Source organism: Pogoniulus pusillus, chromosome 2, assembly GCF_015220805.1.
Source record: "Pogoniulus pusillus isolate bPogPus1 chromosome 2, bPogPus1.pri, whole genome shotgun sequence".
Lineage (NCBI taxonomy): Eukaryota > Metazoa > Chordata > Aves > Piciformes > Lybiidae > Pogoniulus > Pogoniulus pusillus.
Window position 1 is genome coordinate 4,317,671 of NC_087265.1, and position 23,273 is coordinate 4,340,943.

The 23,273-nt window shown below is 47.3% G+C and overlaps 1 long non-coding RNA gene across 2 annotated transcripts in view; it reads right to left on the reverse strand.

Moving 5' to 3' along the window:
* Positions 1–533: 533 nt before the first annotated feature.
* LOC135187527 (uncharacterized) overlaps positions 534–23,273 on the reverse strand; it is a 48,780-nt gene continuing 26,040 nt past the window's right edge. The window contains exons 2-4 of one of the 2 annotated variants that reach the window (XR_010307360.1): positions 5,509–5,650; positions 1,153–1,277; positions 534–1,004 (exon numbers count right to left, since the gene is read on the reverse strand). This is a non-coding gene — a long non-coding RNA (uncharacterized LOC135187527). The remainder of the gene's footprint in view (positions 1,005–1,152; positions 1,278–5,508; positions 5,651–23,273) is intronic. The other variant, XR_010307359.1, reaches the window with a different exon arrangement.

The following is a 23,273-nucleotide window of genomic DNA, read 5'->3' on the forward strand; positions in this document are numbered from 1 at the left end:
CTACAGAACCACAGCAAGTCAGGGGCTGGAAGGGACCTCCAAAGCTCAGCCAGTCCAACTCCCCTGCCAGAGCAACATCACCTACAGCAGATCACACAGAAACACATCCAGGCAGGTCTTGAATATCTCTGGAGAGGGAGACTCCACAGGCCCCCTGGGCAGCCTGTTGCAGGTTTCTGTCACCTTCACAGGGAAAAAAAAAATCTTCCTTGTATTTAAAGGAAACTTCCTATGCCTCAGCTTCCACCCAGAGAGCACTCAGGAGAGCTGGCTCTGCCCTGACAAGGGCCACAAAACCTTTTTCTCCTTCAGCTCTGGACCACACAGGAGTCCCTCAGCATCTTTTCTAGTCGATCTGATCTCTCACCCTCCCCTGCAATCACACCCAGCTCACTGACAGCAGCAGAGCCCAGCTTGGCTGCTTCCCAGTGTGACAAAAGCACTGCTTTTTGACTTCTCCCTGCAGAGTGGCAGCATATCATATTATTAACTGCCTATGGCAAGCCCTTGCTGCATATTAATAAGCCAGCCAATGAACAAGATGTACTTTATTATTCAGATTACAGCTTGTTGTGCTGGCTGAGGTGACAGACAAGGACTGGGAGAGGAAAAAAAACACCACCCCCCCACCACAGAACCCAAGCTAAAAGATATGTGAAGTGTACATATGCTCCAAGTTGCTGCAAAACGTGTGAGAGTCAGGGAGATATTTTTAGGCTCCCCTAAATCGACAGGTGCCTACATTATGCTCCAAGTCTTTAATCCATAAAACTGGCTTCACAGGCAGTGCTGCAAGAAGAATGAATGCACCTTCCAGTCACAAAGGTGCATTCAACAGGCAGGGAGTGGTCAGGCTCACTTAAAGCAGCGTACAAGTGCTCTTTTAACGGCCACAGAGTAGAAGAGGCAGTTGTTCTGATTGGTTTATTATTGGTTTGGGTGAGCTTTCACTTCAAGCTGTAACTGGTAGGTTTTTTTTTTTCCTTCCCCTTTGGAATGCTGCCCTGCAACCAACAGATTTCAGCAGCAAACAGTTTATTGTGAACTGAGCAGAATCTTAGCAGCTAATGAATCAAGCAGGGGTTAGAGAAAGACACTGCCAGTGGCATCCCTCACCACTATGTCTGGTTTGGACTGTAAAAACAAACTCACCAGCTGTACAGAAAGGAGTTTTCCTCCAGTCTCCAAACAGAGCAGATGATTTCAACACAAATGCTGTTCAGGCCTCTGTCTGAAGAGCAGAATTCCATTGCTGGTCAGCTCTCTTCACTACTGACCTGTTAACAGAAAGTATTTGAAAGATTTGACTTCTCAAAAGTGACTGCTACTTACAGATAGAGCTGCTGGAGTGTGCTCAGAGAAGGACAACAACCCTGGCAAGGGGCCTGAAGAAGAGTTCTGATGAGGAGCAGCTGAGAGAGTTGTTTGCTCTGGAGGAAAGGAGGCTGAGGGGAGAACTCATTGCTCTCTACAACTCCCTCAGGGGAGGTTGGAGCCAGGTGGGAGTTGGTCTCTTCTCCCCAGTATCAGCTGATAGCAAATGGCCTGAAATTGTGCCAGAGCTTGGACATGAGAAACAATTTCTTTGCTGCAAGAGTGGTCAGGCATTGGCACAGGCTGCCCAGGGAGGTGGTTGAGTCACAATGCCTGCAGGTGTGCAAGAAACCTGTGGCCACAGCACTTGGGGACATGGTTTCATTGCCATGCTGGTATTGGGTTGATGGTTGGGCTGGATGATCTTGGAAGTCTTCTCCAATCAAAACAATTTCAAGACCTTGAAGATGGAGTCAATCATTCTCCATCTCTACCACGTCTGATGCAAATCCATATCCCTCAGCACCACATCTAGCACTGAAACAGCTTGGCCAGAAAAATTCAGCCCAGACACCAACCACTAGATAAGCTTCTCCTCCACCTGCTTCTCTAGGAAGTTTCTCTTCACTGTTATTGACTGTTACTAATTTCTCCATGTCTGTGCCACACCAATGTCACTGGTCAATCACAAACTCTGTCATTAACACTCCAGATGTGTCTCCTGTCTGACCTTATTATCCCTGAACTAGGACAGTAGGATTCAGCAATAGATGAATAAATAAATAGAATTATACTTTGAAGTTACTCAGGCAAATGCATTAATCCTTTCTGCCCTTTTAGGAGCTGGTAGCTTATGTTCCCTCTGCAATAAATATTAATTGTGCAATTGCAAGCCATGGAAAGAAAATGTTACTTTGGTTTTAGTAAGATAAAGGAGTTACCATAAAAGCAAATCATGAAGACAGATAAGTTCCTTCTCCCACAGACGCAGAATGAAAGCAATGCATCCTGCACCAGACTCCTCAGAGCACTAAAAAGGGCAAAGTAAGTAGAGAAGGGGGGGGAAAAAAGCCAACACACAGAGGCAAGCAGCTCACAAATCTAGGCTGATGCCCATCCCTGTGATCTGCTCTGCTGAGCACACACCAGTAGTGCTGGGGCCAGCTCTGGAGCGTTCAGCACAGCACAGGCAGGGACCTGTTGGAGCAGGGCCAGAGGAGGCCACAGCAATGCTTGCAGGGCCGGAAGGCCAGGCTGAGTTGGGCTTGTTCAGCCTGGGGAAGAGAAGGCTCCAGGAAAACCTCCTGGTGGCTTTACAGTGCTTGAAGAGACTGATCAGAGAGCTGGGGGCAGACTTCTGAGCAGGTCCTGTTAGGACAAGGAGGAATGGTTTGAACTGAAAGAGAGAGATCTGGACTAGAAGAGCAGGAAGAAATGCTTGACACTGAGAATGAAGAGACATTGGCCCAGGTTGCCTGGAAGGGTGGTTCAAGGCCCATTCCTGGAACCAGTGCAGGTCAGGTTGTTGAGGGCTCTGAGCAACCTGCCCTTATAGAAGATGTCCCTATTGACTTGGAGAGATTTAGGCTACGTGGCCCTTAAAAGTCCCCTCCAAGACAAACCGTTCTGAGATTCTGTGAGGAGATCTCTGGGGCAGCAACAGAAGTTCCAGGCACAGCAGAACCTGCAGGTGAGAATCAGAGTACAGATGCCATGTCCAGCACAAAGAAAGTGCTTTTCTTCACACTTGAAAGGACAACAAATGAGGCATCTCTGAAATCCAAGTACTGAGACACAAGACTGCCTTGTTAAAAGCTAGAAGCAGCACTCAATCTGGTGTCAGAGGTCAGCCTGAGGAGGAGGTATTCACTGCAGACAGTGGTGATGTCAGCTCCAAACATGAGATGGAAAGGATCCAGCAGAGTCGTTAGCTCTGCAACCATGCAGGAACAAATATTTAACTCCAGAATCATCAAGGAGATCAACTTGGAGCTGGGAAAGGATCTCTGTAGAGAAGCAAAGCAGGAATTATGGAAGAAATGCAGGTCAGCCTGCAAGGAAAAGGTCCTGTTCTGCTTGTTCCTCCAGCTGTTCCACCCAGACCAAAGCACTTCCATCAGGCAGGCATCTGGGCTTTGCATCAGATTTACCAGCACCAAAAGCTTTCACACTGCCTTCACGTGATGCCTGGGATGCCTTGCAAAGGGACAACTCCTGCCTGATGGAGCAAAACACAGCTTCAACAGGATTGCTGTTCCCTGGGAGGAAAACGTTACCCTGTCCTGGACCTGCCGTGTCTGACACCTGCCTTGCACCACTGTGAGGCTGAAAGAGCTGGTTTTAATACAGCCACTCATCTCCACTCTCTGTTCTTGGACCTTCTTATGCCCCCAGAAGCAAGGTTTAAAAGGCCTCCTGTGAGCAGATGACAGCTGATACAGAAGTTCCTAAACCCACAGCTTCAGCTCCTTCAAACAATCAGTACCTGAGCCTCATTTCCGTCAGGGGCTGGCAGGGACCCCCAGAGCTCAGCCAGTCCTACAACATCAGGGGCTGGCAGGGACCCCCAGAGCTCAGCCAGTCCCACAACATCAGGGGCTGGCGGGACCCCCAGAGCTCAGCCAGTCCCACAACATCAGGGGCTGGCAGGGACCCTCAAAGCTCAGCCAGTCCAGCCTCCCTAGCAGAGCAGGATCACCTCTAACAGATCACACAGGAACACATCCAGGTGGGCTTTGAATATCTCTCGAGAAGGAGACTCCACAACCCCTCTGGGCAGCTTCTTTCAGTGCTCTGTCACCTTCACAGAGAAAAAATTCTTCCTCAGGTTCACACAGAACCTCCTATGGCCCGACTTCACCCACTGTCCCTTGCCCTGTCATTGGGCATCACCCAGCAGAGCCTGGCTCCAGCCTCCTGCCACTCACTCCTCACATATTTATGAACACGAATGAGGTCACCCCTTAGTCATCTCCTCTCTCAGCTCCCTCCGTCCCTTGGTGTTGTTTCAGATACCTGGGTACCTATTAAATCTTTCTCCCTTTCCTGCAGTCTAAAGCAGCAGCAAAAGCAATTCCAGGCTCTGCCCACATGCAGGTTTTGGCATTTGAAAGCTATGTGGGCATGTCTGGCCCAAGACGCAGAGCAAGAACTATCACAGGTGGCTCAAAAAGAAGAGGCTGATAAAAAACCAGCATAATACCAAGGATGGAGAGAAAGGAGAAGCTGAAGAGCTGGAAAACAGACCAGGAAGGAGCTACGCTGCTGTGGGAAGCTTCAATACACACTTGGGGAAGGGCACAACTGCTGCAGCCAGAAAACCTGGAAATCACAACATGCCATCGAGCTCTCTGGCTCTGCCTGCAGATGCTCTCCTCTGGAATCTGCTGCCATGTACTTCCTCTTCCCTCTTCTTCACTCAGCACGTTTGTGTTTCTTCTCCTGCCAATTGCTTTCATGTTTGTTTTTTGTTTCTGAAGTGGCTTACTTCTTGATGCCTGTGGAGCCACAAGACTTATGGTATCCCAGATGCTACTGCCAGATAACTCCCCAGTTTCCAATAGCATTCCCCATGCTGGGTTCCACTCCCAAATGCATTCTGCAAATGCCTGCATCAGATGTGGTCCATCCAGACATGTGCAAGCACATGGGTGCCTCTGCACATACATTTGGGTGCATAAACCATAGATAAAGAGCTGGAGCCACGTCCTATTTACAGGAGGGAAGGGCAAAGCAAATACCTAAGGAGACATAAGGAAATCCTCTGTTTTAAGAGAGACAAAGCAGCATTCTTCCTTGTCCCTCAGAAGTAGATCAGGCTGGGTGCTAACACAAGCTTTCTGTGTTAAGTAACAACATCTATATTTTTAGATGACTAGCCTTCAATAGGTCCTTATCTCCCAGGAGAAAAAAAACCTTTTCAGGGACCTAAAAAAGCATATTCATGCAGGACTGGCCCCAGATTCACTCAAGAGCAAAACACCAACCTCAAATCTGAGGAGATAAAGAGGACCTGATAACAAGTTCTATAATGCTGAAGAAAAAACTGAATATAAAAACTCATGCCTTAGCAATCTGAAGTGAAAGTGTTGCCCTTCTGCAGGGCTGAAAGCTTCACACTGTGCTGAGAATAAACTTGCAGACAGCAATGACAGCTGTGGGAATGATGCCACAGATTAAAACGTTGAAACTTACCTCACAGATGACAACAGGAGTAGTCACCCAACAGAGCATCACCCAGCTCAGGTACAGGGCAGCTGAGACCAGGAGCAACACCCTGGGGAAGGCTGCCACTTGCCAAGAAAAATAAGGCCAGGAGTAGTTTTTAAACATAAGCCTAAGGGGGGGGGGGGGGGGGGGGGGGGGGGGGGGAGGGGAAGGAATGTTTGAAAATATACATCAAACCCAGGAAATTATTCAATCCTACACCAAGCTAACTCATGCACTCCATAAAGCAGACAGATCTTGCCACAGCACAACCAAAAGAAATGGAAAGATTCAAGAAGAGGATGGTCAGGACAGACCTCATTGCTGTCTACAGCTACCTGAAGGGAGGCTGTAGCCAGCTGGGGTTGGGCTCTTCTGCCAAGCAAGCAGCAACAGAAGAAGGGGACACAGCCTCAAGTTGTGGCAGGGGAGGTCTAGGCTGGATGTTAGGAGGAAGTTGTTGGCAGAGAAAGTGATTGGCATTGGAATGGGCTGCCCAGGGAGGTGGTGGAGTCACCGTCCCTGGAGATGTTGAAGCCAAGCCTGGCTGAGGCACCTAGTGCCATGCTCTGGTTGACTGGATAGGGCTGGGGAATAGGTTGGACTGGAAGAGCTTGGTTGATTCTATGTTCTATCAAACTGGTCTGCACAAGTGATGAAAATCATGCAGCAGCAGGGAAATCAATCTATGTTGGGCATCCTCTGCTCCCATCAACAACAAAAAGGCAAATATCTACACTGAGTCATGTCTAACAGCACTAAAAAGTGTTCTTCATTAACTCACTTGAAGTCATGGGAAAGGCACTTAATTATGACAGCCACCAGGACGCCTCCTTACCATCAAATCTGGAAGTTGAAAGGGTTTGATGCAATTAGAGACAGACAAAGGGAAGAAGTCAGAGTTTTGAGTTCCTGGTTTGTGCATTGCTACTTGTACCTATGTATCAGCAGTCTGAGTTAGGCACAAATACCACGAGACCATCAGAAAGCAGCTGCATTAGGTGGTTAGCTGTTCAAATCTGGGGTTGCAGAATCACCAGGAAGAGCATGGCAAGGCAAAGACACAACCATTACAGGAGCAGCAGGCACCTTGGCTGTAACATGAAGCTTTCAGCAGCCATTTTCACTATTAAGCTTCCTGCAGCCATTAAGCCAAAGGCAGCATCAGGTTAAAGGATTGGAGGAAAGGGATCCGAGAATCACAGCAACAGCCACGTTGGAAAAGACCCTCAGGATCACCCAAGTCCAACCCACCAATGTACTCTACAGGATTCACCTTTAACTGTTAACAAGAGCTTGAGGAAGGAAGATTGAGAGTGGAAATGAGGAAGAAATTGCTTCCAGTGAGATGGGGAGACACTGGCACAGGTTGCCCAGTGAGGCTGGGGAAGCACCCTCCCTGGAGATGTTCAGGGCCAGGTTGGATGAGGTCTTGAGCAACCTAGGCTAGTGGAAAGTGTCCCTGCCCCTGGCAGGGAGATTGCAACTGGATGATCTTTAAGGTCCTTTCCAACCCAAAACATTTTTGACTCTCTATGACCTGGCAATGCCATCACTACTCCCCAAGCTCTATGACCCCACCTGAAGGACTGCTGCAGGGCCCCACTTTTCCCCCATGCAAAGCCACTTATGGACACAAGATGCTGCCTTAACCCAGGCTGTATTTTCTCCCACTCTGCCTGCATTACCTTAGCAATTCCTGCAGCCTGGGATGGAACCAGCATCAGCAGCCTTTCTGGACCAAAAGGCTGCTCCAGAGGCTGATTTCCAAAGCGAGGGCAAACATCCCCATCTCTGCAGAGCACCACAAAGTGTGTGTTTGACAGGGCTGGGTGCATATGTTTACTCTCTGCTGGAAAAGCTGCCGTGAGGTAAGCTTCTCTGGCACTTTCCCTTCCTGTGCCTCCCCTTAATTCCGGGCAGGAGAATGGTGGGTGAAGGAATGGCTGGAATGTGTTTGTTGTAGCACAGTTAGCTGCTCTGCAATCACTTGCTGCTTCCTGTCAGACTGCAGGGAAGGGGAATAAAACAAAACAGCCAAACAAGCTTTTAATATCCCCTGCTCACAATGGACCTAATGCTCCAGTTTCTTGGGATAAAAAGAAAGTTTTATTAATGGAAATTATGCAGATTCAGATATTCTTAATTCCCTTTTTCCCCCCTCCATTCATTTGCTCCTTTTTCTACCAGGACTCGAGCCTGTAGGTCTCCTTGTCTTATCCATTATCTATACTGATATACATACTTTGCAGAACAAAGGCATGGAAATGGTGGATCCAGTTCCTCAATCCAGGCACCTCATCCTGTCACAGCCACATGAACAAGCACTGGAGCCAGCAGAACAAGATTCACAAGGAATAACCTCGGGATCAGGGAGTTTCCCAGCTGTCACAGAGCCAATGGAGTAACTCTGTAGAGTTTTTTAGCCCTGGTAACAAGGGCTGAAGAGCCAAATGCTCAGAAGATACTTCAGCTGCAAAAATAAACCCTCATGGCCAACAGAGCTCCGGCTATCATGAGATCCAAACACCTATTTGCCTCTTCAGCCTTCACTGAAGGGGTTACAATGAGAACAAATCCAGCTTGGGATCATAGAATCAAGCAGACTGGAAGAGACCTCCAAGTTCAGCCAGTCCAACCTAACACACAGCCCTAGACAATGGCACTAAGTGCCCCATCTAGGTTTGGCTTCAACATCTCCAGGGATGGTGACTCCACCACCTTCCTGGGCAGCCCATTCCAATGCCAATCACTCTCTCTGCCAACAACTTCCTCCTAACATCCAGCCTAGACCTCCCCTGCCCCAACTTGAGACTCTGTCCCCTTGTTCTATTGCTGCTTGCCTGGCAGAAGAGCCCAACCCCACCTGGCTACAGCCTCCCTTCAGGTAGTTGTAGACAGCAATGAGGTAATAGAATAAACCAGGCTGGCAGATACTTCTAAGACCATCCAGTCCAATCTATCACCCAGCACTATCCAATCCCCTGAGCCTCCTCTTTTCCAGGCTAAGCAACCCCATCCTTTAGGTACCATCCAAATCCTCATGGGGAAAAAATAGGTTTTAATTTGAGATGGTTGTTCCTCAATAGTGAGGAAAGTACATTTAATACAACAATCAAAATGGAACCACCTCACCTGCTACAACTCCACTGTCTCAAGGGGGCCTGCTAAAAAGCTAGGGAGGGACTTTTTAGGCCATCAGGTAGTGACAGGACCAGGGGGAATGGAGCTATGCTGGGGAGATTCAGGCTGGCTATGAGAAGGAAGTTCTTCACCATGACAGTGGTGAGACATGGACACAGGTTGCCCAGGGAAGTTGTGGATGACAGAATCACAGAATGTGATCTTTGATCACAACTTAGATCACATTCTGTGATCCTGTCATCCACAACCTCCCTGGAGATGTTCAAGGCCAGGCTGGATGGGGCTCTACACAGCCTGATCCAGTATGAGATATCCCTGCCCATGGCAGGGGGGTTGGAGCTAGATGATTCCTGTGGTCCCTTCCAATTCTGTGTTTCTAATTACCAGAGGAGTTTCCATAGCAGTAGCAACTAAACCTTTCCATCTAGAGTAAGATCAGAGCAGCTGCCTTCAGATGTTCAGCTCTCAAAACCTAGTTTCTTATTGCAGTTGCTCCACATTCAGCCTTTTCATCTGCTGGATAACATCTGAAAGCTTTTCCTGGTTTGCAAGACTCCAGGAAGCATTTTTAGACATATTCCTTAAATGGCATTTTCCAGAGGTTAGTGCCTTTGAATATCTAAAGGCAACTGCAGCTGTATCTACCTAAAAAAAGCAAACCAGCTCCATTTATGTTGCATTCACCATGCTAGAACCAAAAGCATCTATGGATTCCAAATTATTGAAGTAGGGGAGCTATTTTTGCACCCACTAGAATTGTGAGGAAAATAACCACCCAAAAAACCAAATAAAATAGTAACATATTTCATAACAGGCAGCACACAGCTTTGAAACCCTCCCCCCCCCCATATCCTGCTTTGGTTTTTTTGTATCTGAGTTTTTCAAAGCATCAAGAGATGAATCCAGAGGTTTTCACTCTGGTTTGCTTATACTATAAATTAGAAGTCACCAGGCTTGGTAAGTGATGCTCTCAAATACTCATCTGCCAGACTGCTCTTTGCTGGTGTGTACTCAAAAGGGAACAGAGCTCAAGTTCAGCACAGGGCTCTGCTCCTCATGGAAACTTCTCCTTGGGGTCTTTTCAACAGATCACAAGGGAAAAAGAGGTAGATATAAAATGGTTTAAGTTGGAAGGGACCTCAAATGTCATCCAGATCCAACCCCACCACCACAGGCAGGGACACATCCCACTAGAATAGGCTGCTCAATGCCTGTTAGCCCTCATCCTGTCACTGAGTGCCACTGAAAAGCCTAGTCCCATCCTCCTGCAACCCACCCTCTAAGTGCAGATCAACATTGATAAGATCCCACTCAGGCTGCTCTTTTCCCGTCTGGAAACCTCAGTTCTCTCCCTGGCACAGGTTGCCCAAGGAGGTTGTGGATGCTCCCTCCCTGGAGATGTTCAATGCCAAGGTTCAAGAGGCCACGAGTGACCTGTTCTAGTGGGAGATGTCCCTGCCTATGGTGGAGGTTTGGAACTGGATGATCCTTGAGATCTCTTCCCATCTAAACCATTCTATGATTCTCAGCCTTCCCTCCTAAGAGATGTTCCAGTTCCTTCACCATCTTTATAGCCATTTGCTGTACCCTCTCCATCAAGTCCCTGTCCTTCCTGGATCAGGAAGCCCAGGACTGGACACAGTATTCCAGACATAGCCTCACCAGGGTCAAGTAGAGGGTGTGGAGAACATCCTTCAGCCTACTGGCCACACAATTTTTGATGCCACCAAGGATGTTGTTGGCTTTCTGGGCCACAAAAGCACACTGCTGGCTCGTGGTCATCCTGTTGCCCATCATGACTCTCGGGTTCTTTTTCCCAGTGAGTTTAACACAACTAAACTGTGTCCAGCACTCCCACACTGCCATCCCTGTTTTACCTGTGCTCCCTGTGCAGCTCTATGCCATTACTCCAAGCCAAGACCTTTTCTGCTGTTTAGAGCCCTAAAATACTTGCAAGGAGGAGGCAAAGCCACACAAATCTGTAAGAGAGACAAATCAGCCCCAGAGAAGTGTTAAATAACAGCACTTTGAAGCTGCAACAGCAAAACAAGACACTTTCACAAGTACATTTCTGAAAGCAATACTAGAGTGTGAGTTAAACAAAGATGTTGGCACCAAAGGGACCCCAAAATGATGCAAAAGGAGTGCTTGTAAAGGCTAATGTATGGAGTGCACTCTGTAGTAGGTTTGGGGTCATGCAGAAGTTCAGGCTCTGTGCAGTCTCTAAGTTAATAAACAGCAGAACTCGTGTTGGTAGTGGAGTACCAGAGCCAAATGTTTAACCAAAGGCATGCCCTGAACTTCCACTGACTCCAGAGCCTTCCACATGGCATCAGGCCTGGAACAGCTGGCATGAAGCAGTTATGATGAAACTGGAGCTGGAGAGGGACTTCTCCTGAAGACATGTGGTGACAGGACAAGGGGTAATGGCTTCAGACTGGTAGAAGATGGATTTAGGTAAGACATCAGGAAGAAATTCTTCCTCAGAAGCGTGGTGAGGCACTGGAATGGGCTGTCCAGAGAAACTGTGGGGGTTACAAGCCTAGCAGTATCCAAAACTGGGTTGAAAGGGGCCTTGAGAAATCTTATCTAGTCAAAGGTGTCCTTGCCCATGGCAGGGGGACTGAAATTGGATATCTTTAGAGGCCCTTCCCACCCAAACCATGCTATGATCATCACAGCAACCACAGTAACACTGCACCTGTATGATTTCAGACTCTTGTCTGAAAGAAAACAGCTGAGTTTTAAACATTTGTTTGGCAGCATAAATCAGCTTTTCCCAGTGAAACCTCTCCTAATGGCTCATCTTGCATCTCTGAAAGCTTCTCAAAGCACACTTAGTGGCTCCCTCTACAAAACACAACTCCCCTTTTCCTGCCAAGGTTTTCCACCTTCCTACCTTATCTCAGAGGCACATAACATCATGCAGCATGAAGCTAAGCACCACACACTGCTGGTCCTGACACCAGACTTGTATTTGCAGCGTTGCTAAGCAGAGCACACCATATTTATTTGCAGAAGACTTCTCAATAGCAGCCAGGTTCACACTGCCAGGAAGAGTGTTCCATAGAATGACAGAATCATAGAAGCAACCAGATTGGAAGAGACCTCCAAGCTCAGCCAGTCCAACCTAGCACCCAGCCCTGGCCAATCCACCAGACCATGGCACTAAGTGCCCCAGCCAGGCTTTGCTTCAACCCCTCAAGGAACAGCAACTCCACCACCTCCCTGGGCAGCCCATTCCAATGGCAAATCTCTCCGTAAAGAAGTTCACTTTAGCTCTTGGGATGTACAAGTGCCACAGGTGACCAGCTAGCTTTGAGGCAACACCATTCAACACTCCAGCCATGGTAACTGAGCCTTCTCCCCTGCCACACAAGCAGCATCTCAGCAACCAGCAACTGGCTGTGTTCTCTCTGGATAATTGACTTCTGGAGTTAAAAAGCATAGGAGGCAGCCACTTGTGCAAGTGCTGGAGGGCAACAAAAGCACACCAAGTATTAAAGATGTGACAAGAGCAACAATAGACTTTTATAGCTCCCCCATACAGGTAAGATTAGAATAAATTACATGAACAAAAGGAAGAGGTTTTAGTGAAGTGGAATGGATGTGGTGTGGAGCAGCCCTGCAAGGCAAGGGTTTGCAGGAGAGGACATGTGGGATAGTAGAAGTAATATTTCCTGCTCCTCTCACAACATGCTTAAAAGCCTGGAATTGGCAGCAGGTCTTGACTGTAAGACCTTCAGTGAGAAAATTATTTTCATGTAGGTTAACACAGATGATGTTATGGAGATAACAAGGGAAAGAGACATTCAGCACTTTGTCTCCATATCTCCAATTTAAGGGTAGCTGAGACCTTCCCCCCCCCAAAAAAAAAACAAGAAGGACTTGAAGGTTAGTGATGGATATTGTCCCCTGACATGGTTTTTCCAATATCAAAGGATGGTGGAGAATGAATTAAAAGGGGATTAAATTGCAGACAGTATGTGAGCCACTAACAGCACAGGAAAAATGCACAGCACAGGCTAGGGAAGGATTCCTTGAAATGTCCTAACAAAAAATTTCCTGTAGCATCAATTGGGTCCTAAGAGACCTTCAGGATCATGATGTCAAAGCATCCTACAACTCTACCAAGTACACTAAGCCATGGTGCTCAGCACCACACCTCTGATTGTTTTAAACACTTCTAGGGGTAATAACTCAATCACCTACCTGGGGAGCCTGTTCCAGTCTTTGACAACCCTTTCAGTGAAGAAGCTTCTTCTCATCATAAAATCAGTCAGGGTTGGAAGGGACCACAAGCATCAGCTAGTTACAATCCCCCTGGCATAAACAGGGACACCTCACATTGGATCAGGCTGTCCACAGCCTCATCCAGCCTGGCCTTAAACACTTCCAGGGATGAGGCTTCCACAACCTCCCTGGGAAACCTCTTCCAGGCTCTTACCACTCACATGCTGAAGAACTTCTTCCCAACATCCAGTCTGAATCTACCTCTTTCTAGCTTGGTTCCATTCCCCCCACTCCTATCACTCCCTAACAGCCTAAAGAGTCCCTCCCCAGCTTTCTTGTAGCTCCCTTAAGATACTGAAAGGCCACAATAAGGTCACCTGGGAGCCTTCTCCTCTCCAGACTGAACAGCCCCAACTCCCTCAGGCTCTCCTCATAGCAGAGCAGCTCCAGTCCTCTGCTCATCCTCATGGCCTTTCTCTGGACACTTTCAGTGTCCAACCTAAACCTCCCCTGGTGCAGCTGGAGGGGATTTCCTCTCATCCTATCACTTGTTTCTAGGAAGAAAAGACCAATCCAATTTGGCTCAAATCTCATTTCAAGTTGTTGTAGTACACCAAAAGATCTCCCTCAGCCCCTCCTGTTCTCCAGACCCTTCCTTCCATGATATTTCAGTAATGTGGTTCCATGAAAGCCTTGGGAGAAATTCTTTGTAGCCTGGCATTAATGCAGGAAAACACTGAGGAGTTTTTTCAATTAATCTATAGTTTCTTATATTAAATACGATCAGTATCTACTTCCCTTCACTCAAACATCTCTGTTCTAACAACAAGAAAAATACCATGTCAAATGATAACAAGGATATCATAGAATCAAGCAGGTTGGAAGAGACCTCCAAGCTCACCCAGACCAATCTAGTACCCAGCCCTAGCCAATCAACCAGGCCATGGCACTAAGTGCCCCATCCAGTCTTCCCTTGAACACCTTCAGGGACAGCAACTCCACCACCTCCCTGGGCAGCACATTGACAAGTACTTCCCTTATGTTCCCTTGGAACCTCATCTGCTCCAGCTTGCACCCATTGCCACTTACCCTGTCATTGGCCATCCCAGAGCAGAGCCTGGCTCCACCTCTCCTGACACTGCCCTGCACATCTTTATCAACATGAATGAGGTCACAGCCCTCAGGCTCCTGTGCTCCCAGCTGAAGAGCCCCAGCTCCCTCAGTCTGTCTTCAGCAGGAAGATGTTCCACTCCTTCCAAAGTTTGTGGACTCCCTCAGTCCAACTCCCACTGCCAGAGCAGGATCACCTGGAGCAGATCACATAGGAACACATCCAAATGGGTGTTGAACATGAAGGAGGCTCCACAATGTCTCTGGACAGCCTGCTCCAGGGCTACAGCATCCTCACAGTGACAAGTATTTCCCTTATGTTCCCTTGGAACCTCATCAGCTCCAGCTTGCACCCATTGCCACTTGTCCTGTCATGGGCTACCCTGGAGCAGAGCCTGGCTCCATCCCTCCTGACGCTGCCCTGCACATCTTTATCAACATGAATAAGGTCACAGCCCTCAGGCTCCTCTTGTCCAAGCTGAAGAGCTCCAGCTCCCTCTGAGCTCTCCCTCATCTGCATGCTCAACACTTGCAAAAACAAAACAAGAAGGTTTAGGTGTTGAGGAGAAGTTCCTGGGAAAAGATTAAAGCATCAGGATTTTAAACGGGTGTTATGGATGGTTAACCAAAAAACTTCAAGGCTCTTTAAGCCTCCAGCAAAAAACAATACAGTGAGAAAAGGCACCTGAATATTCACAGCTCTGCTCTGATGAGGGTAAGGTTTTCAGCAGGTTTGTGACAGTTTTGGTCTCCCAACCCACTAATGTAGATCCTGCAGGTGGACTAATTTTCCTTGCCATGGGATGTGGCTCTGATGAGAGGTTGTAGAACACATTCCTGTTATACAACACTGAGGGCATCTGAGGGTTCCACTGACCACTCATTAGCTAGTAAGTGAAGAGCAAGTTCCCCAATTGCAGGCTTATTCTGAGCTGAGAAAGAGGGTACAGGACAGGCCCATGCTCCTGGTAGATGTTCCTGCAAGCAGGGATGGAAATGAAGGAAAGAAGCAATAGGAGAACAAGCCATCTACAGCCTGCCTAACATTCCTAATACCTTGTGTTCAAAAGCAGAGACAGCTTTAAACTGCTCTATCAACTGATCCACAATACTCCTGCTACTACCTTCTTCGGAGGCTGTCCTTATGGTGGCAGTTCCTGCTCCACCTACTCTAGAGGCAACCTCACTGCTTCTGCAAAACTCCAGGGGAGAAACAGAACACACATACCCGAGAACATTGTCCTGTCCTTCATGGCATTAAAATAGAGGAGAGTACAACTACACAGGAGCTCTTGGCAGCTCCTCATAGGACCCACTCTCCATGCTAGCGCCACAGGACAATCCAAGCCACAACCTTTAGAAGTTCTCCAGTCCAAGACGCCTGCAGTCAGCAGGGACACCCCCAACTACATCAGGTTAAAGTCACATCAATCCTGACTTCAAATGTCAGCAGGGATGAGGCTTCCACTATCTCCCTCCACAACACATTCAAGTGAACAGAACAAGGGGAAAGTGCAGTGTAGCAGACCACCCTGTGGGTCAGGCTGAGCTGCTGCTGGCCTGGGTTTGTCCAGGGAAGGGCAACAAAGCTGGGGAGGGACCTGGAGCACAGCCCTGTGAGGAGAGGCTGAGGGAGCTGGGGGGGTGCAGCCTGCAGAAGAGGAGGCTCAGGGCAGAGCTCATTGCTGTCTACAACCACCTGAAGGGAGGCTGTAGCCAGGTGGGGTTGGGCTCTTCTGCCAGGCAAGCAGCAAGAGAAGAAGAGGACACAGTCTCAAGTTGTGCCAGGGGAGGTCTAGGCTGGATGTTAGGAGAAAGTTGTTGGCAGAGAGAGTGATTGGCATTGGAATGGGCTGTCCAGGGAGGTGGTGGAGTCACCATCCCTGGAGGTGTTGAAGCAAAGCCTGGCTGAGGCACTTAGTGCCATGGTCTGGTTGATTGGCTAGGGCTGGGTGCTACGTTGGACTGGCTGAGCTTGGAGGTCTCTTACAACCTGATTGATTTTATGATTCCATCAAGTGTTCTACCACCCTCATAGCAAATAACTTCTTCCTAATATCCCATCTGAATCTACCCTCTCGGGTTTAAAGCCACTGGCTGCTGTTTCAGTGACACAGGCTTCTGTAAATAGCCCCTTAGTCAACTTTTTTGTAGGTCCCCTTCAGAAGATCTCCAATTCACCCTTCACCTCCAGGCAAGGCCAGCTAAGAGCTCACACCAACTTACTCAAGGTTTTAACAACCTTCAAAGCACTCACTGCACACTTCTGGGCAACTCAAGTCCCCAGCTTGACTACCTACTAAGAAAAGATGATTTTAGCTATCTGTTACACCATCACCTGGCTTTGGCCTGGCTTCTGTAAACAAACAGAAGCAGCAACTCATGTGCTGTGAAGTGAGTGAATAGGCAGACCCTGACTGCACGGATGAGCACCACCCACGGATGTACACTGCACGCAGAGCTTGCTGTGGAGAGAAGATGCACTCACCAACCTCCACAACAACAGCCTAGAGAGCAGCTAGGAATGCTTCCATTTTTGTAACGTGTTTGGGTTTGTGCTTTCTGTAATTCAGGAGGTGGTAGAACCAAAACAAGCATCAGGGGAAGCCCATGAAGCCGCAATGGGACTAAACTTTGCCTACAACACGATGCAGACTTCCTACATTTGCATTGTTCCACAGCCTGCCCAGGTTCCTGCACACATCTCCTGTCATCCACAGCCCCAGACTTGCTACTGTGTGCCTTACTGCTCTCAAACCCAACTGACAAGCATTCTCTTGTCCAGTCTGTACAAAACCCAGCTGGCCACAAACACCTTCTAATTGAATTATAGCATTACAGAATCACTCAGGGTTGGAAGGGACCACAAGGATCACCTAGTTCCAACCCCCTTGCCATGGACAGCCTAGATCAGGGACCTTAGATCAGTCTGGCCACAGCCTCGTCCTGGCCTTAAACACCTCAAGGGATGGGGGCTCAACCACCTCCCTGGGCAACCCATTCCAGGATCTCACCACTCTCATGGTAAAGAACTTCCTTCTCATGTCCAGCCTGAACCCATCTCCAACTTCGCTCCATTCCCCCCACTCCTGTCACTCCCTGAGTCCATGATGGTAAGTCCATGTACAAATACATACACTAATGTTTTCTACCAAGATAGCAACCCTGGAATCTTCTGTGAAAAGCAAGACACAAATGCCTGCATTTGACTCTTAAAGAATATATTAATGATGTTTATAAGCGACCAACATCTGTAAGCCAGATAAATACACAGCAACTTGCAACTTCAACTCCTATCCCAAACAGGTAGCAGCTTTTGCACCCTGCAGCTGATGAGCTCTTATTCACAGCTAAGTGCACATGTAAGCAGTTACTCAAAGGTTCAGCTCTGTGTGTGATTCTCTTCACACCATCCTTTAGGACAGCTCAGATGCTTCATGTACCTTGCATACACTCCCTCAAACCTCAGATGAAAACACAGGGTAAACAAAATAGTCTCTCATACAGTTTTTAGAGCAAGTCTCCTACTCTGTTGAATACATCAGTTGATCAACACAAAAGAAATTGGTTTATAATTATTTTGCTGCATTTGTATTGAGTAAACAAGGAGAGAAAGAAGCAAAGCAAGTATTTAGTGGGACTGTTACTGACCATGCTGTACATGGTGAGCATGTGCCTCTCACAGCACCCTTACGCCAACCTGGCACGAAAGCACCCAAGGATATTTTCTTCCATCAATCCAATTAGTATTAATTGGAACTGCAGCCACATTTAGAAGGAGAAACACAGACTAAGACATGACTTATCATAGCAGGATTACTCACCTAGCCTAGCTATCAAAACATAAGGCTGATGACAAATACAAGCCACCCTGTTCCATGCTGAGACCATTGCTTAGGCAAAGCCACTGCAGAACCTCCTGTCCACCCAACAGCACCTTGACAAGAGCCACTAGAAGCTGCTCTTGCCCTTGAAATCAAAACCTTTTATCAATCAGGGTTTTTTTATTATTTCTCTCATCAGCACATGCTGCTGGGAGAGTTATCTGGGGGAAAATCCAGCCACATGCACACACTGAAATACACCTGCTTGCCAGAGAGAGATATATTTAACGCTTCCAAGTGAACGATACAGCAATGCCTGAGAATCTCTTCATGTGTTTCATATCCTGCTTGCTAATAAATCTCTTACTCAGACTTCATTCATAAAAAAGCAGAAGGGGAAAGAAAAATTAATCTGCTTTGTTTGAGGAAATGTAAAGAAAGGAATGTAGCAATGGCTCCCTGTCAGCTCAAGGAGGATATATTCCAGTCTTGGATGGAAAATACACTGACATAGCTTGAAACTGCTTTGTCAGTCTCTGCTGTGGAATAACACTCACTTGTTATTTAATTAAGCTGATAGGTATTAGAGAGCTATTCATATAGCAAGCAAATATTGGACCTAGCTACTAGAACATTGCCTGCTTCTAATCACTTGCACAACACAGAACCTACCCCTATCCTACAAGCATGGGCTGAGAGAGCTGGAGTTGCTCACCAGGGGAAGAGAAAGCTCCAGGGAGATCTAACAGCAGCCTTCCAGTACCCTAAGAGGGTCTACAAGAAAAATGGAGAGAGATAGTTTACAAAGGCCTGGAGCAGTGGTTTCAGATTAGAGTAGATTTACATTGGATGTAAGGAAAAAGTTCTGCACCATGAGAGTAGTGGAATACTGGAACAGGGTACCCAGGGACATGATTGGGGATATTCAAGGTGAGGCTCAAAAGAGCTTGGGAGAACCTGATCTGGTTGAGGATGCCCCTACTCACTGCAGGAGAGTTTGGATTAGAAAACCCTTAGAGGCCCTTTCCAACCCAAACCATCCTAAGGCCTCATATAGTTGAACAATAAAACCATTCTATGGCTTCATTTAGTTAAACAATAAAACCACATCATCAACCCATGCTGGTATTTCTTCTTATAACTGAAGTTCAGAAACCAGCCCTCAGCCCCCAAGCCACATTAAAATGGAAAGGAAGGTCACAGCTGAGAGTGGATCACATCAGTCAATAGAGGTTAGCTTACAGTGTTGCATGCACAGGGGTCACAATGAACTAAGGCCATGATGGCATCACTGAAAATTAACCCTGAAATGTCTTCACCTTCCCTGTGTGCATGTACTTGTGTGTGTGCTGGGGACTGGGGCACCTCTGTGACTAGGAAAGGCTGAGAGCTCTGGAGCTGCTGAGCCTGAAAAAGGATCTTCTCAAAGCTGATTGATAGTTGAAGGGTCAGAGGCAAGAGGATGAGGCCAGACTCTTGTCAACAGTGCCCAGCAGAAAGACAAAGGATAAGGGGCACAAACTAGAACCCAGGAGGTTCCATTGGATCAAGAGGAGAAAATTCTTTGGTGTGAGGGTGCTGGACCCCTGGGGCAGGCTTCCCAGAGAGGTTGGGGAGTCTCCTTCTCTGGAATCTTTCAAGGCCTGAGCTCTGGCAGGGGTTGGACTCCATGTCTTTGGGTCCCTTTCAACCCTGTGATCCTGTGAAGATGTAGAGCACATATCAAACCCACAGTAGACTTTATAACATAGTTCAGTTACAAATTCTTGATGTTTTATAGCAGAAATGGTGACAGACTCCAAAACTTAACAACATTAGTGAGTGCCCTTGTAATAAAGTGGCATTTCAGATGGCTTATTTCCACTGGATGATGATTTTTGCAAAGGTCACTTTTGACTGGAGTCCTTTATTAGTAAACATCCTTAGAGAGTATTATCTTGACCAAGAAGAGATAATTTTCTTACCTAACTTGCAAATTATTGCCGGTATGAAATCTTCTCATGTGTCATTATTGACAGGGGCCCTCTCCAAGGCAAAAGGAGAAGGAATGCCTTGACTCTGAAGTTGAATTCCCTGCTGACAGAGCACTAGGGCTATGACACAGCAGAGAGGGAAACACTCTTGGCTCTCTCCCAAGCTTCTTTTCTCTTTGATTATAACCCCATGGGGTGCTTAGGAAGCTTAAACACTACACACGATTTTAAAGCAGAAGGGAGTGCAAGAGGTTCAAGAGCAAAAAACAATTAGCTTTGCAGCAATCCAAATCCAGACTTCAAATCAAACCTAGCTCTGGCTAGTCCAAGTAAATCTAGGATAGGCTTTAGGCTAGACCTAAGGTAAGAATTAGATGTAGCAAAACTGCTGTCACACTCTTAGTTATTATTAGCTTAAATAAAGAATAAGCAGAATGTGGTAAATGCAGAAGCTTTCCCCGGTGAGAACCTCATCCAAAGCCTAAGAAATTCATGGAATAGTTTGGGTTGGAAGAGATCTCATTTAGTTCCAACCCACTTGCCAGGGACAGGGCATCTCCTACTAGCCAGGCTGCTCCCCATCCAACCTGGAATTCTTACTACAGATTGCAGCATTTGTTAATATAGAGCATGATAGGGAAGTTAGTTTCAATCAGAAAAACAAGCCCCAGTGCTGCTGACAACCCAACTCCATTAACATTCTCACTTGGAACATTCAGCAAGGTCTTAAAACTACACACAGGCATTGAGACTCCAAATTCCATCTCCTAGGAGGGTTTCAATACTCAGATGTTGTCCCCTATCACCACACTTACACTTCTTTTGTGGTTCAGCTATTTTAGGAAGGGATGAACACCACAGTTTTGCAGTCCTCAGCTGCCTCACCATCTAAAGGAGAGAAGCATCAAGGATGGGCTGCTCGTGCTGAGCAGGGAGACTCCTGGGCGTCCCCTTCAAAGGAGTCTGCAGAACAAACCCAACAAACTAACCACTAGCTCACCCACAAAATCTAACTAAAACTATCTCACAAACTGCTCCCTTCTTGCAAGTGTTCAAGGTTAGGTTAGCTGAGGCCTTGAGCAACCTGTTCTAGTGGGAGGTGTCCCTGCCTATGGCAAGAGGCTGGGAGTGGATGAGCTTTGAGGTCCCTTCCAACCTAAACCATTCCATGACATTCTAGTTGGACTCTTGGGTTTCTTCTTGTAAGGAATTTCATTCTTAACAGCAATTCAGTCAAAACTTAGCACTGGCAAAGTACTGCTGCTGAACTACAAAACATTTCATCTTTTGGTAACCAATAGTGGACAGTATTTTAAACTCTCATCTTCTCCCCATGGAAGATGGCCTGAGATACACCTGTAGTCAGCTCAGGTGAGATGCCCTGGTTGACTGCAGACTGCTCACAGCCTACAGCCCATGGGTTTGTCCCAGCAAAGCATCTTTCCCACTGGGCACTGGAGACTGTCCAATCAGCTGCAATGGGGAAAACACACAAGTGTTTCTTCTTACCACCTCCTGCATGTGCCACTACAACAACACATGCTCCAAGGTGGCAGAACTACATGAAATGAAGGATTCACAAATGCAAATCCAGAGTATCTACAAAGCAAGCGTGAAAAACACATCCTGGTCATGTAAGTGGAACTCAAAATCACTGCATGCAGTGGAGTACTATGATTTGCCATCATAAATTCCCTGAATCTAAGACCTTATGTCTGTCCTTAACTGCCTCAGGGAGCTGCTTGAGAGAGTCCAGCACAGAGCCACAAAAATTAAGGAAGCTGAACATGTTCCTTATGAGGAGAGCCTGAGGGAGCTGGGGCCTGGAGAGGAGGAGACTAAGGGGTGACCTTATTAATGGTTTAAAACAAAGGTTGAGTGCCAAGACAACGGAGCCAGGCTCTGCTGGATGATGTTCAGTGACAGCACAAGGGGCAATAGTGGAAGCTGAGGCATGGAAGGTTCCATATGAATCTAAGGAAGATTTTTGTTCCCTGTGAGGGTGACAGAGCACTGGAAGAGGCTGCCCAGGGAGGTTGTGAAGTCTCCCTCTGGAGATATTCAAAACCTATCTGGATGTGTGCCTGTGCGAACTGCCCTAGGTGATCCTGCTCTGGCAGGGGGGCTGGAAGAGATGATCTTTGGAAACCCCTTCCATCCCCTGACATCCAGTGATTCTATGATTTTAGAATTGTCTCTGGCACAGGAGTGTGACAGAGGATCATTTTTGTTTGTTCAGTTCTTTTTGTGCTTGGAAGATTCTTCTGAGCCACACTCTGCTGTGTGAAACATAGGGTTTCTGTAAGGCTCTTACAAGCCTTTCATGCCTTAAAAGAAAGAAGAACTCACAAGTCTCCAAGCTGGAGGTGATGAGGTTATCTGTTCTGATTAATGAAGGAATCCATGGAAGCTTTCTGCCTCCTACACTAGTCAATCCTGGTGGTTCTGCAGATGTTACACAGTGCACACCTGCTTCTGCTCTCCAAGAGCAGCAGTTAGATTGCTCTATGCTCCGTTTTACCTCCTGCAAGCATCATTGCTTGGGGCTGATCCACTTCCTTTGCAAAACTAAGCTGCTTCTTTTTTTCCACATGCCTCAGGGGAATTCCACTGACCATATCAAAGCTGCTTCATGAACAGTAAAGGGCTCCACATCCTCATTACTCTCTCCTCTCCTGTTTGCTTTTGACCACAGAGAGATTAAAGCTCTTGGCTCTAGAAGCTTAGCTAAGGACTAATGGTTCTTGATAGGACCAAGAACAGCCCCAGATAGCTCCAAGAAAGACCTGAGTGATAAAAGACTTCAGAGATAATGAAGAAAATCAGCATCTCAAGAGCTGACATTCGAAGTATTAAGCCATCACTGACGGTCTGGGAATCTCATGGAAACATTTCTCTGCTAGGGCTGTAAAATACTTGAACCGTGGTACTGCTTTCGTTGGAAAAGACCTTTCAGATTGACTCCAGCCATAGACTGCCTTAGGTCGAAAGAGACCTCAGAGATCAACTACTCCAACCCACTCTCTAGGTCTGCCACGGCTGGCGCTAAACGATGCCCCTCAGCACCACATGTCTGCCTCTTTGACACACCTCCAGGGACGCAGATACAACCACCTCCCTCAGCAGCCTGTTCCAATCTTTCAGAACCCTTTCAAGTGAAGAAGGTTCTTCCCATGTCCAATTTAGGCCTCCCCTAGTACAGCTTGAGGCCATTTCCTCTTGTCCTATCACTTGTTAATAGGGAGATAAGCCCAACCCCCCACCTAGCTCCAACCTCTGTCAGTGAGTTGAAGAGAGCCACAAGGTCTTCCCTTCACCTCCTTCACTCCAGGCTGAACGACCCCAGTTGCCTCAACCACTGAAGAGCTGCTATCACTGCAACAGGAGACTCTGCTACCTTATCCTTACCTCATGCCCTCTGTTAGCAGGAGGTTCATGAGCTCCTACATCCCATTGATCTGATGTTTCA